General features: G+C 32.8%; 1 non-coding gene across 1 annotated transcript; it reads left to right on the top strand.

Moving 5' to 3' along the window:
• Positions 1-344: 344 nt before the first annotated feature.
• On the top strand, positions 345-451 carry LOC112646025 (U6 spliceosomal RNA). Its single transcript, XR_003127436.1, has one exon. It is a non-coding gene; the product is annotated as a U6 spliceosomal RNA (small nuclear RNA).
• The last annotated feature ends 14,835 nt before the right edge of the window (positions 452-15,286 follow it).

Below are 15,286 nucleotides of genomic sequence, written 5' to 3' on the forward strand. Positions count from 1 at the left end.
ACCTAGAAGAAATTATTTTTAAAATGTATAGCTTAAAAAATAAAAACAAATCACATACATAAAAATCCCCTGTGACAATAAAATGACAAATAAGCCAATAATTTTTTTTTTTTTTTAAAGCAAGTGCTAGGGCACCTGGGTGGCTCAGCGAGTTGAGTGGATAAGAGTCTGACTCTTGATTTCAGCTCTGGTCATGATTTCAGGGTTGTGGGATGGAGCCCTCACATGGTGCTCTGTGCTCAGTGCAGACTCTGCTTGTCTCTCTTCCTCCTCCTCCAGTCACTTGCTCTCTCTGCCTCTAAAAGAAATAGATAAAATCTTTAAAAAAGAGAGAGAGAGAGAAAGTGCCCACTTTGGCAGCACATATATTAAAATTGGAACAATATACAGAAGATTAGCATGGCCTCTGTGCAAGGACGATATGCAAATTCATGAAACATTGCATATTAGAAAATGAGCAAAACTCTTGAATAGACATTTCACAAAGGGAGATATACAATGGGAGTTAAGAAAAAGAGAGAAAAACAAATAAGAAAATGAACATTTGTCATAAAGGAAATTCAGGTTAAAACCCTGATAAAATTGCTCTACAGAACTAGAAGTTTGGTGGAAATTTAAAAGTCTAGATATGAAAATGGTGCCAAGTAGGAAGAGTTTGTGTGTAATGGGTTTGTAAAATGATATGGGACAATGGATAGTGCTTTGGCATTGTATTAAAAAGACAACCATATAGCTGTTCTATGGCATATAGATTCTACTTCTAGGTATTTATCCAAGAGAAATGAAAGTATATACCCATAAAAGTGTCATTTTTAATATATCTAATATATGATAACTAATTTGGTAAAAAAAAAAAATGCCAGCAAACTGGTTGCTTTGGACATAAAAGTGTTGATTGGGAAGAGAATGAAGGAACTTTCTGCGATTATGGCTTTGTTCTATATCTTAATAGGGTCTGATTACACAGGTGTATGCATTTGTCAAAACTCATCAAACTGTAAAAATAATATTTGTACATTTCATTGTATATTTAAAGTAAAACTACTATTAAAATACTGAATGTCACTTAGTTGATTTCCATGTATGGTGTCAGTGATTCTGAAACTACTTTATACATACATACATACATACATACATACAAATTTTATAGTGTCTGAACAATAGAAATGGATATTTCTATAAATATGGACATTTCTCTCTATATATGATATATAGATATCATAGATGTATATATACACACAGAGTGAGAGAGAGAGAGATGGAAGGAGAGGGGGAGAGACCAGAAATGCCACACCTGATGAAACACGCATAGTTTTGTATGTAGCATTCTGGAAAGTCTTTCCTAAATATATACCATTTTTATAAAGCCCTGGAAAAGGTTAAAGAATAAGACAAGCAGTAATCCAAAGGAACGGTATTCTAGATCTGAGGAAAAACCATTGAAGTCAGTGGTGTGAAATGTCTGATGTGTTTAAAGAGCAGGTAAGAAAGCCAGTGTGGGGGGAAAATCATCAGTGATAATTTCAGGTTGTTAGTAGAGTGCAAAATATTATAAGGCTTTGTAGGTCTTTGTAAGAACTATGTATTTTACTCTGAGGGGAATAGAGAGATTATCATGTAGGTTAAAGTGAAGGATTGGTATGTGCTGTGGCTAGGCTGTGGAAGGACATAGTGGAAGCACTGAGCCACTTCAGAGATGATGATAACTTGGTGCAGGATGATGACTAAACAGAGGTGGTGAAAGTGGTTAGATTCTAGATTTTGGAAATGTAGTTTCATAGATTTTAGGTGTATTTACTAGATATACAATTTAGGTTTTAGATATTTAGATTTAGGTATATAGTTCACAAGATTTGCTCCTTTAAGAGATGTCAAATAAGCATATGGAAATGTGTCTGGATTTTATGAGAGCAATCCAAACAGGAGAGATATTTTTGGGAAACATCATTATGAGGTTATATATAAAGCTATGAGCTTGAATGCAACCACCAGCAAAGTTGACGTAGATCAAGGTGATAAGAAAGTTAGGGCTGATCCCAGGGGCACTCCATGGTTTCGAGTTTGAGAGAAAAGGAGGAATATATAAAGAAGAATAAAAAGCACCAGACAGTGAACCAGTAGTAGAAATAAGTGAGGTGGTGTCCCAGAAGTAAGAAGACAAGGTTTCAAACTAGAGGGAGTGATCACTGCTGTCAAAGATAGTGAAGAAATGTGAAGACTATCAAGCTTTGTCATTGGAGGTTGTGGCTGACACTAACCAAAACAATTTTAGTTAGTAGTGAAGTCAAAAGCCTAATGAGAGTGTCTATCAGAAATGACATACAGGAGGAGCTTGTCCTATTTTGAGAGAAGATAAGAGTAGAAAGACAGGATCATTTTTGAAGGGGGTGTAAAGTCAGGATAGAAGAAACTCCAGCTAATGAGAAAGATCAATTCAGGAAAAATGTTTTAAAAGGCATGAAAGAGAGAGGAATTTCTGGGGGCAGTGTCTTTGAATCAGCAAGTTAGACAGAGTTAGTAGTGTTGGGGAATATCATTAAAAAAAGATCTTCAGCCAACTCAGAAAACCTTTCCACAAAAGTAGAAGAGAAAGAAAATAGCTTTGTTAAAGAATGGGCTTTAAACCAGAAAGAAATCTTATCTTTTTATGTTGTCAGGCAGATACAACCCCTACGGCATAGATGTTCTCATGATAAACAATAACTAGTCCTTAAATAAGAGGACTTGACAGCACCATTTGTCGCACTTCATTCTTCCTAGATTCACCTGATAATTGGGGTAGCCATCTGTGCTTGCTAATTGTTTTTTTCCAAAGAAAAAAATGAACTTTAATATTTTTATGATAAGAGGTACTTTGGCAACGTATTGGGTACCCACTGACTTAAGACCCCTACCCTCCAACAGAAACCAGGAGAAAGGGATGCTATCTTTCTTGATGATTGCATTTCAGAGAGATGGCCCCCAGGTCCTTGAGAAAGACATTATAGTGTCATACAGCTGCTGGCAATTGGAATATTCAGCTTTTTAAAAGATTTACATACATTTTAAGGAAACAAAGAAAAAAGTTGCAAGTTTTCTACAATAAGCCTTATAAGAAAATGTGAAAGAGTTAAGGGGTGCAGAGGTTTCTTCCCTTATTTTTAAAGGAAGAATTAAGCCTCTTATTTTTAGTTTATTTTTTCCTTATACTATACAAGAAGAATATAGATCTTATATATGGTTGTAATTTCCTTCATAGAGATAGAATGTAATGTGGAAAGAAACAGAAGATCCATAACTATTATCCGAGACCTTTGTAGTCAGATAAGTCATAAAACATGAACTTTCTCGGTATGGACAGGTAATACTGTCATATATTCTTTATGTATTAGGAAAAACCCCAGTAAGTCTTTTTTTTTAAGATTTATTTATTTGTTCATAATAGACACAGAGAGAGAGAGAGAGAGAGAGAGGCAGAGACACAGGCAGGGGGAGAAGCAGGCTCCACACAGGGAGCCCAACGCTGGACTCGATCCCAGGTCTCCAGGATCGCTGCGCCACCGGGGCTGCCCAAAAACCCCAGTGAGTCTTAAGTAACACCTTGTAATCAAAACATTAATATACCTGTAGGGAAATAAAGGAATATTTGCACTAATTAGGATAAAAAAACATAAATAGCTATACATGTAAGTCAATTTCAGGTAAAGTTTTAGCCAAATGAATTGGTCAGGTCAGGTCAAGTTACATAATCAGATGAGATATAAAAATCTGGTTTCCACAGCCTTTTGACTTTGGCTTGTAGATAAAAGATTTGAGATTTAGAGTGGGAGTGGGACTGTGAATGAATAAAGGAAATACAGTATGATTCATAAAAAACATTAAGAGGGCTCAGATGAAGCCCTTTAAATTTAAAGGGACAATAGTCAATATGACTATATGTTTCTCTCCAACCACACTATCTGTGCATTAACATCTCAAAGAAAGCAGAAAGTTTGAAGAACCAGGCCCAGTTATTTCTAGGCAAATTGTGGAAGAGGGCAAAGGAATTGAGAACACCTGTGGAGAATGATTATAATGAAGGGACCTGGACTTTCAGTTAGGTAAGAAGGGAAATAGGTTTCCGGACGGTGGGGAAAATTGGACTGAAATCCCTGCAGGCATAAAACTAGGGTTAGTATAGGCAGTGAGATGCAAAGAGATAGTATGTGGTATGGGATTCAAAATTAAGGTTATAGAGTTGTAGGTAATAGTGAGAAGATCAGTGAAATATCCATGGAAATTAGTAACCAAGTCAAGATGGAGAATAAATTCATTGGAGGAGAGAAGCTTAAGGCCATTGGAAAAAACACCTACAAGGAAATCAAAATTCTAATAATTATAGTAATCAGTAGTCTGGAGAGAGGAACAGTAAGTCAAGAGCCAAAGTATTCAAGGAATGAGGGAAATGATTCTTTGCAAATAGGTGCAACCAATTTTCTATTGTCCACATTTAAATGAAATATATTTTTTTCCTTTCTTAGATTTCTATTTTGGAAAACGAAGATAGTTCTATGCTTTTAATTGGTACATTAGTAATTTGATTTTTACTGAAAATGAATTAATATCTCTTGTAAATTTGTTTCATTAAACTAAGATAAACTGCAACTAGTAAAATTTTTATATCAAAGGAAGAATTTAAGGAATTTTAAAATTTAATTAAACCTATTTTCATACATACATTCTAATCCAATTGTTTAATATTCAAAGTGATGTAAATTATGCAGTGTACATAAAATATGAGTTTGCATTTTCCAGTCTCTTTAAAAATGGATGCCAAATATAAGTTATAAAAATATAACTTTCAAAGTTTTAAACAGTAGATATGGAGACTAATCAAGAAAGTTTAATGAACAAAGTTTAATTAAATAAATTTAGTTTCAGAAATCTGTGTAAATTGTTAAGATTGGTGGTAAGCTTTCCATTATGGATACTTGGTATAGAATGAAATGCTCATTGTTTTTTTGTTTACTTTTTTACTGAATAGGCTTGATGAAGGTAAGAAACCAGATCAGATAAGGAATCTTAGCTCTGTGATCCTATTGTCAAATAGTTAAATTATTTACCTTTCTTTCTTTTCTTTCTTTCTTCCTTTTCTTTCTTTCTTTTTCTTTCTTTCTTTCTTTCTTTCTTTCTTTCTTTCTTTCTTTCTTTCTTTCTTCTTTCTTTCTTTCTTTCTTTCTTTCTTTCTTTCTTTCTTTCTTTCTTTCTTTCTTTCTTTCTTTCTTTCTTCCTTTTCTTTCTTTCTTTCTTTCTTTCTTTCTTTCTTTCTTTCTTTCTTGACAGAGAGAGAGCATGTGAGTGGCAGGGAGGGGAACGTGGGAAGGTGGGAGAAGAGAAGAGGGAAAGAGAGAGAAAGAATCCTAAGCAGAGAAACCATGCCCAGTGTGGAGCCTAACGTGGGGCTCAATCTCACAACCCTGAGATCATTACCTGAATGGAAGTCAAGAGTTGGACACTTAATTGACTGAGCCACCCAGTTGCCCTATATTTACTTTTTTCTTATGACAAGGGTCCTCCACATACAATATTTCAAGCATTACATTGCCTAAAATTGTGGAATTAAAGAGCTACATTTTCTATCACAATGCAAATGTCATCAGACGTGCATGTTTGCATATTTTATGCTTCTTTAATAATGCATTCTTAAATTTGGTTTTAAGTTAAAGACAGTGTTTGCTTATTGATCATGATGCATTATCCACACCAGGGAAAGCACTTCGCAGTTTGCATCTTCTCAGTTAATTCTGAATAATTCAGGAAGTTCTATGAGTTGTATTTATTTTCATTAACTTTTTATCCATATATAGCTGACAGATAGTGACATATAATATGCTACATCTAGTTATGAGCATGGTACTATTGTTTATCAGTTTACAAATTTATAGTGGCTTTTGGGCACATATATGTCTATATATCTATATAAATATAGATATTTTTTAGTACATGCTTAGAATTCTCCTATAGCTATATTGTACCTTATATGGCTTATTACAGGATTTTTTTTTTGTTAGAGATTTTATTTATTTATTTAAGAGAGAGAGCAAGCAGAGGGAGCAGCAATTAGAAGGGGACAGAGGAGCAGACTCACTGCTGAGCAGGAAGCCTGATGCAGGGCTCATCCCAGGCCCCTGGAATCATAACCTGAGCCAAAGAGAAACACTTAACTGACTGAGCCACCGAGGCACTCCATTACAGTATTCTTTTATTGTGATTTTTCTTTTTTTCACACAAGGTAAAATTATAAACACGTACTATTGGGCATAAATTCTCTATAAAAAATAATTTCTCTTATAGGTGGCAAAAGATGCACATCTTTGGATGAATTAACTTTTCCCCGGTATATTATATTGTTGTCACTGTTATTTTAAAAGTATGAAGTCAAATTAAAAAAATATTTTTTGAATTTAATTGGGCTTTTAATAAAAAGCAATTTCAAAATGAACAGACCCGGGGAATATTTAAGCATAATATTATGGAAAAAAGTCAAGAAATGGCATTATACTTTTTAAAGTAACACACCAAGCCCCAGGTTATCGCATGGATGTTAAGTAGACAAGCAAGGATAACAACCCTAAGGGAAAGCACATCTGACCCATTTATTTAGTTAGCAGAATCACACACAAGAATAAGAGGGTGATTTAATTCCTGGCCTAGTAAGTATTTCTTGATTTCTAAACTTAAACATACATTTAATTCAATGTGGCAAAAGTAGATGTTATATAATTTATATAATTTGAAGCTAATCCTCTCCAAATAATTTTTACTATACTGGAGCAAATAAAAATTATCATGGTGAAATATTAAAATAGAAGTTATAAAACCATACACTAACATTTTGTCATGGTTTGAAATAAGTGTATCTATTAATAAGTATAAGTTGCAGCATTAGGAGTAAGTTTAAGTTGTTAACTTGTACTAAAATAGAACTTTGATGAGCAGCTATATTTTTTCACCTTGCATGTCTTTTTCTATTCTTATGGAACTACTTAGAAACATAAAAACAAAAGTGCTGAAAATGTTGGAAATATATTTGAATTTGAATTATGACAGTAATAATTCAGATATTACTACTTTTTGTCTGAAATGTAATCTTGAGAGATGTTTACTGCCAAATTGCGAAGTCAAGAACCTCATTTTTCACTTATTTCTGTTCAGTTAAAGAATCAGCTAATATGCCATATTACAACAACACACTTTAAGCATTGCTCTCTTTCATAAATAACTTTCAAGTTATTTTAATTGAAATCAATTTGTTTGAAGTTGTTCAGTGAAAAAGCAAAACAAACAGAAAGACAAACATCATCAATAATATAAAATCTCATGCCCTGAGTTGGAATTATTCTTAAATTTCTGCAAAAGCAAACTATACATATATCTACTGACCTTTCCTACCTCTCCTTCCAACCTGTTCATTAACTTCTCACTACAGTATAGTGTGCATCCAGAATAATGTAAGAAGAAGAATTTAGTTCTCTCAACAAATTGAGAAAAATCATCGGTTTCATTAAAGCCATTGAAACTAACACCTCTCATGTTTTATCTAATACATTAGTCATTCCCACAAGTGAAATATGATCTAAGAGACCTGACTTTCTTACATTTTAGGTACTTTTTCTGATAGACTAGAGTAGCTTGCAAACCTCTAGAACCAAAATTCTAAGAAAACTTAAGAATAATCCAAGTGCATTAAAATTACTAATCTTTATTTAGACATATCAGGTGATGTATCTTCAAGTTTCAGATATTTTACATAAATTTTAAGAAGCACTTTTGCATATGAGGGAGAAAACTTTATAAATTGAAAATAAAGATCTGTCAAAATATCTTATCAGGATGAAACTTCTTATTCAGCATCATCTACATTCATAACTTGACCATAAGAGTTTTAGAGGCTGTTTCTATTTTTGGTTTCAGAAACTGCCATATGCACACCTTTGTGTTCTCAACATATTGTTAGAAACAATGGGAAAAATAACAAGAAACAAAATTTTAATTAGTGACTTACAAATCCTGAGGGCTTTACATTTCAGCCTTACTTACATATAAGCAGCCTTACTGAAACAGAAACAGTGAAAAGGAAAGTGAGCTACCTTGGCTCAAAAAGCTTATAGTTGTTGAACCAAGTGTGAACTGTTGACCTCAGTTTTCTAGTGCTTTAAAATCATAATTCTTAATTTAACAATGGATAATATTTTGGTTGTAGTGATCTTAGAGTTATACTTATTTGACAAATGGAGAAAATATCTATATATGTAATTTCTAAGTGTAGATACTTAACTGCAAATTGTTTTTGAATGATAATTAGTAATATTTCCAGCTATTAAATGAAATGAGAGCCTTTTGCACTAAAGGAGAGACTTTGGTTACATAGATAAAAAGAATACATCTATATTTATACATATTTAAATAAAAATGTAATTGCAAGAAAGTAAAACACCCTCTTGGATTATACACACACAGCTAATTTCATCATCAAATCCATGTTAATTGTCATTAAAATTAATCAAAAGATTCTTAAAATATAATAAAAACAAGTCCTTTAAAAATCTTATTTCTATCTAGGTGTTCTTTCTCTTACTTAAAAATAGGGAATGTTTCCTAAGAAAGTTACAAAACTAATGATGGCATCAATATGTATATATTCATATAACTTGTTTACATTATGAGTAATTTGTGTTACCAGCATAAGAGAGAAATCAAAAGTAATGATTATTTCCTGTCTTTTCTCATGGGAATATATTATTGTTATTATATTGCCATGGAGCCATTTACTACATACATGTGAAATATCACAATATAAAATTATTAACTTTAGCCCTGAACTATCTAAACTGAATGTTTTGGCATGGTGAGATTCAAAATATATTGTGTATTTTTAATCTAAATTTAAATCTTTGAAAGCAAAATATAGTTTAAAGTGTTACTTACTAACATATTATTTCAAGCAAGCTTTACAAAATTATAATAGGGTAGTCATTTGGAAGTTCAGCATGGAACTTACTTCCTATTGAGGGACCTAATTACCAAACATTTTTGCTCACATTGCCTGAAGGTTATGATTAGAACACATTAAAAAATCAGCAGATTCAGATCTAAGTGAACAACAAGGTACATAAGGTGATGAAAGGTCTTCCGTGAAAGCACCAGGCCATAGCCATTAAGGATCTTCTATGAGAGTAAAATCATTTAAAAATCAATGCAAAATCTTTTAGAGAGTTTCTGTTCAGTAAAACAGGAATAAAATTGCCAGGAAGAATGAGAGCTCCTGAATTTTGTATGAAGTAAACTAGAAATTACATGGAAAATCATAGGGAGGAAAAAAACTTGAATATGTAGATTTTTAACAAATATAGTTGTCTCAACATTTTAAAGTTGTTACTGGACATTGCTGCAAACACTATTATTTTATTTCTAACACTAAAATTTCAATAGTATCTTATAATGGTAATGGGCATACTTGATAAATCGGTAGAAACTATACAATGACTTTGCATATTTAAAGTAGAGTATTTTAATTTTCTAGATGACATACATAAGTCTGTCTAGATGAATACATCAAAGAACAAAATAGAGTCCAATAATAGACTTCTATAAGGACAAATGATTTTCACGAACATGTGAAGTCAATTCAGCGTAGAAAAAAAATAGTCATTTCAACAAATAGTGCTGGAATAATTGGACATCCATGTAAAAAATAAACTTTGACATACACCTCATACTACATATGAATAATAAATAATTATTAAATGGATGATAAACCCAAATGTGAAATCCAAAGCTATAAAACTTTTGGAAGAAAACATTTTTTTGGCTTTTAGTCCAAGGAATCTTAGCTATGTCATCAAAAACATAATCCACAAATGAATATTTGATAATTTAACTTCATGAAAATTAAAAATATTGGTCTTCAAAAGAAAGACTGGGAAAAAAATATTTGCAAGTCATATCTTATCCAAACTTGTATCTAGAATATACAGGGTACTCCCTAAACTCAGTAATAAGAAAACTCAAGTAAGTGGATAAAATTTGAACAAATTATGAAAGATGACAAACTCATAAAAATATATTCAACATTATTAACATTAAGAAAATATAAATTAAAATCACAATATATCAACAGAAAATACCTACTAGCTTGTCTTAAAGACTTCATCACAAGTACTGGCAGTACTGTGAAGTAACAGCTATTGCCATGTAATGGAACGGGAATATAAAATGATACTACCACTTTGGGTAAAATTTCAAAAATCCACCTATCTAAAAATCCATATGATTCCACACCTAGGGTTTCTCCAAGACAAATTAAAGCATATATCCATTCAAACACTTGTGTATGAGTGTTCATTGCAATTTCATTTGCATTAGCCCCAAACTGGAAACCAAAATGCCCATCTATCAGTAAAAATATAAACACAGGGTGATACACACACACACACACACACACACACAATGGGATACTGCACAGCAAAGAAATGAACTATTGATATATGAAACAACATGGATAAATCTCAGAATAATTACCCTGAGGAAAGTAGTTCAGCCTTCCCCCTTAAAAGAAAAAAGAAAAAGAGTACATACCATGTGATTCCATGTATATAAAACTCTAGAAAACACAAAACAATGTATAGTTACAGAAAGCACATCAGTGATTGTTGGTTATTTAGGACTGGAGAGTTGAAAGAACAGTAGAGAGGGGTTAAGAAGGATTACAGAAATGTGAGGGAACTTTGGGGGGTGTAGGACATATTTATTATAGTGAATTTAGCAATGGTTTCATGGTTCATACATATTTCAAAACATCAAATTTTACAATTAGAATATGTACAGGGATTTGTATGTTTAATATAATCCAGTAAAGGTATTAAGCCAAAACCTACCATCCCCATTAGCTTTGTGAGTAAAATTTAAGAAAAAGTAAAATGAGGCATTGAAAAATAGAGCAGCAACAGTAGCACAACAATAATAATAAAGAAGGAAGGGCCACAGCTATTTATAGGCTGCTTCAAAGAAAACAAATTAAAAAACTACCAAATGTCTTGGTATAAGATGTTTCTTCAACCATGAAATGATTTTCCCTGTGTCTACTTCTCTACCTTCCACCGGAAATTGTTATTTTGGCCCGGGGGATCAAAAACTGATGGTGAAGGTAGCACTTGGGACGATCTGAAGGAATAAATCATTCCCAAGTTTTATTTGGGAATGGTTCTTAAATTACTTTACATAATGTGTCTTAAAAGAAACCACCCAGGAAGCCAGTATAACGGCTTTTGGAGAACTGGCTTCCTAATTGTTCAAGCTTTATGTCCCATGGGCAAGTAAACCTTGATTGAACAAACCAAAATTAGGTAAGTTTTGGTTGCCACTTTTATTTTGGAGGATAAATATCTTGAATAAATTCACATAGAATTTTCTATTGTAATCCTAATAATGTACATAGATCCTTTTTTTTTTGAAGATTAGAAAATACAGAAACATTAGCAAACATGTAAAAAAAATAAAAGTTCAAAGGAAGTGAACCATGCTATGGAAGCAAAGCAACGAATTCCCTCATGAAACAGGAAAACTTAAAGAAACAAATAATATTAATTATAAGACTTGTAATACATTTTCTTGGGGGTCTTAGATCAGACCTGAGAAGTTTCTGATGAAAGATATATTGTATAATATAATAGTCACACACTAAACACTATTTGACAAACAAGTAAGTGTTAAAAATTATTTTAGAATTTTGAGGAAAACCAGAAAACTATTAATATAGTTAGCTAAAATAAAACAAATGAGTATATGACCTGATGTTCATGAAACAGACATGTTGACTTTGTGAAGCTTCTAGACGGGGATTTCCAGATGTCAGATTATAAATAGTACTTAGAATAATAACAAATTTTGCAAACAATGTGTGTAGGGTATAAAAGTTAATAATTTTCTCAAACATTGAAATTTTAATTTCTATTTAATCCTTTAATCTATAATCTTCCATTTATGCAGTGTCTACTCTATACCTGACTGATTTGAATTCTTTAAAGATAATCATCTCATTTACTCATTATAACAAAATTTTATGGAAAGTGTTATTAACCCTGTTTTAGATGAGGAAACAAACTCCAATAGGTTAATTTGTGTAGTAAGACATTTATAATACTAGAGCCTGAGCTTTGACAGTCTTCAAACTGGTCACCCTGTCATGATTCATTCCTCCCTGATGCCATTTCCACATTGAATCCTGAGCGATGCTCCCGTTCTTTCAAGATAAAGTACAAACTCCATAATTTCGTTTGGTATGCCCTTCATAATCTGGCCTTCCTCATGCCTGCAATTTTCTTTCTTACATTGTTCTAAACCTTTCTCTCCCATAGTAACCCCAATATCGGTTTTCCACAGGCTGCATGGCTTTGGTTGTACTTGCACATGGTTCCATCTGCCTGAATGTCTGTGTGTTCCCCTTTCCTTCTGTTCATTTATGCCATTATCCTTCTCACACTACAATTTCTACTACTACTACTACTGTATTTTTTCACAACTATTCTATAGTTTTCTCTTTGTTTTCTTTTCCTCCATTAATAGCTCATAATCCTCAAGGGAATTTTTTTTTTTTGAAAGGGGGAAAGAGAGAGAGATTGAGAGAGAAGAAGAGAGAGGAGGGGCAGATGAAGTGATAGAGAGAGAATCTTAAGCAGGCTCCACACCTAGCACCCAACACAGGGCTCAATCCTACGAGCCCAAGATTATGACCAGAGTGGAAACCAAGAGTCTGAGCCTCAATCCACTGAGCCACCCAGGCACCTCCTTAAGGGCATGTTCTATGTCCAGTGTCCTACACATTACCTGACATAATGAAATACTCAAATAGTATTTGTTAAATAGGTAAGTAAATAAATAAACAGAGCATAAGGAGAACATTTATATAAGTTGATAATTCTAGGAAAAAAATTCTAAAAAAAAATGGCAAATGCAAATTGTAAAGATCTGTAATGGTAGTAAAAGATAAACAGAAAATGTAAAGGTATTTGTACAAATGGACAAATTAAAAATTGTGTTTTTAAAATGACAAGAATTAAAGTTCTTTTCTTTTTTACTTTTTTTTTTAAAGATTTTATTTATTTATTCGTAAGAGACAGAGAGAGAGAGAGAGAGAGAGAGAGAGAGAGGCAGAGACACAGGCAGAGGGAAAGCAGGCTCCATGCAGGGAGTCTGACACGGGACTCGATCCTGGGTCTCCAGGATTAGGCCCTAGGCTGAAGGCAGCGTTAAACTGCTGAGCCACCTGGACTGCCCAAGAATCTTACTTTTCTATTTCATTTTTTCCATACTTTTCCTCCACTAAGCATATTTAATTATAAGTAAAACTCTAAGCATGACACCTAATTAATAAATGGAAAATACAGTTGTGGGAAGCAGCAGAAGTTAAATAGCATGAGTATGAAATGTCTACACATTTTAAATATTAATTTATCAACTTCTGTGATTGTCACTCAGAGAAATATTGTGAATATAAAATCCAACTATTCAGAGTCCTTGTGTCTGTGTTTTTAGGGTCTAGTTGATTATACATGTATAGAAAGGATGATTATAAGACCATTACAATCATCAACCAACCTTATAATTTTTTCTAAATGTGCTAACAGAGCCACATCCATTTTGAAAAATAATAGCTATAGATATATCATTTAAATACACAAGCATACATATAGAGAGCTCAGTGATCAAATAAACTATCCACAAAGGTTAGTATTAACCAGGAAGAAAACACCAGGAAATGACAGATACACTCTGCCAATTAGGAAGAAAATGTTATTCTAGGTTATATAAGGTGATCCTACTGTTTGCTCCCACAGAAAAGGATTCTGCATGGAATGCGGTATTATTCTGGCAACTGATTAGCATTTTGATATGCTCAAAATTTGTTCACATGGAAATGAAATATTAAAGCAGACAGCAATTCAAAGTAATAGATGAAACTATTGCACAAAAAAATGTTTTTCTGTATTTTTAGATAATTGGTTGCCAAGGAATATGCTCAAGATTATTTCTGCCTTTTCTGATTACCACAGAGATAAACATATAACAAGAAATGTACGTGGCAAAGAGTATACCTTCTTTGACATAGTCTGTTAAAAATTAGTGCAAAACCAGAAGCTATTTTCCTGTTTAGTAAATGATGATAAAATATTATGTCTCAGGATTACTGGAGAGTGTTGAGATTCATTTCTCTCTTTATATAGTGGAAATGAAAAGCTGAAAATATCGTTAAACATATTTTATTATTATTGGAAGAGAATTTATCTCGAAATTGGTAAACTAGACTTCTATAAAACTTTTCCAGTTTGTAACATCTCATACTCTATTGGTTGCTGTTAGAAGGTTACTTTAACTCTATAGTGATTGAAAACACCTGATCATCCTTGATTAAGTTCAAAATGGGAAATAAAAATGTTACATTCAGGTGATGAAAATGAATGCTCTTTCAAAAAAAAAAAGTGCAACATGAAAAGCAAATTTCAAGTAGTTGAAATGTGTCTAACCTGTTCTTGGTCCTAATTGTGAGAAGGGACTAGCAGCTTACATTTGGGATGTGCATTTACTCTTTCAGTTCACAGTCTATTTAGTAAATGACATATTCCAGCACAGCAAATGTTAATCACAGTGGTTCATAAATGCTAATGTACAGCCCAAAATCACAAGCCCCCACTCCCAATGCTTAGAGCTTCATTCACTTTTCAGCATATAAAAGCTAAATATCTTCAAGGTGTTGTTTTCATTTGGTTACAAAGGAGTTCAGTTTCTCCTTCATCACGCAAAAGGACTTTATTTGGGATCTCTTGGGAGGCACGTTGTAAAAATTTTGTCATCAGAGGAATTTTTATTCTTTTAAAATATGCTATGTAAGAAACGTCTTTGACTCCTAAACATATATTACAAAAATTAGTTATAATATATTTCATTAATATTATTGGTTTCCCTTTTCTTTTGACCTTCTTAACTCAATCCATTGACATTTGCTCATTTTTAAAAATATTTCATACCCTCGAAAATATAGCAGACCAATTTCATCCTTATATTTCCTGCGACTCTAGCTATCCACAGTTTGAAAAGGATGCTACAAGACGGTAGTGCAATCTCTTTTCAAAAATGTATATTTTATGAGCTTGTAAGATATTCTGTTGGCAAAGGTGGAGTGAAAAATGCTTATTAAGACCAACAATATAAAAACTCACATATAAATCGGAGCTGCTGCTGCCTGATGGAAATACAGCCGAACAGAAGGGAG

This window comes from Canis lupus, chromosome 34 (genome assembly GCF_003254725.2).
Source record: "Canis lupus dingo isolate Sandy chromosome 34, ASM325472v2, whole genome shotgun sequence".
NCBI classification, from domain to species: Eukaryota; Metazoa; Chordata; class Mammalia; order Carnivora; family Canidae; genus Canis; species Canis lupus.